This window comes from Penaeus monodon, chromosome 23, assembly GCF_015228065.2.
Source record: "Penaeus monodon isolate SGIC_2016 chromosome 23, NSTDA_Pmon_1, whole genome shotgun sequence".
NCBI lineage: Eukaryota > Metazoa > Arthropoda > Malacostraca > Decapoda > Penaeidae > Penaeus > Penaeus monodon.
The window spans coordinates 20,230,616-20,231,136 of NC_051408.1; positions in this window are offsets into that span (position 1 = coordinate 20,230,616).

Consider the following 521-nt stretch of genomic DNA (forward strand, 5'->3'; position numbering starts at 1 on the left):
CCCCATCTGGGGAGCGGAAGAAAGGACGAGTCTTGCATGTTCATCTCTTCCTTCACGTTTTTAGCACAAAATCGCTTCAAAAAACCCTTTTCTAGTTTCCCCCTTCAGGCCAGACTTGGCAAAATTTTCCCCCTCCTCCTTCCATTTCCAACCCCCCTTGTCTTCTCTTCTCCTCCAGTTCCCACCTATCTCTCCTCTCCCTCACCACCCTTCTCCGGGGATGTTTCATATTTCAAGCGGCCGACGCGGGGGTTTTCCAAGGCCGTCTCTTGCTCGGGGATCCTACCGCTCCGGTAGGCCCACCGACCGGTGGAGGCCCTTTAGCGCACTCTCTTGCCCCCCACGCCTTTCCAAAAACGCCCCAGTTTTATGGTGATAAATAACACTAAAAGTATAAAGATGATCATTTCTAGACGGGGGGAAATGGTTCCCTTCAGCAAAACAGCGTAAACCCAACGGAAGCAAAGCGGCAGAGGAAAGCCCAAAATTTCTCCGTAAAAAACCAAAAGAAACGGCAAAAA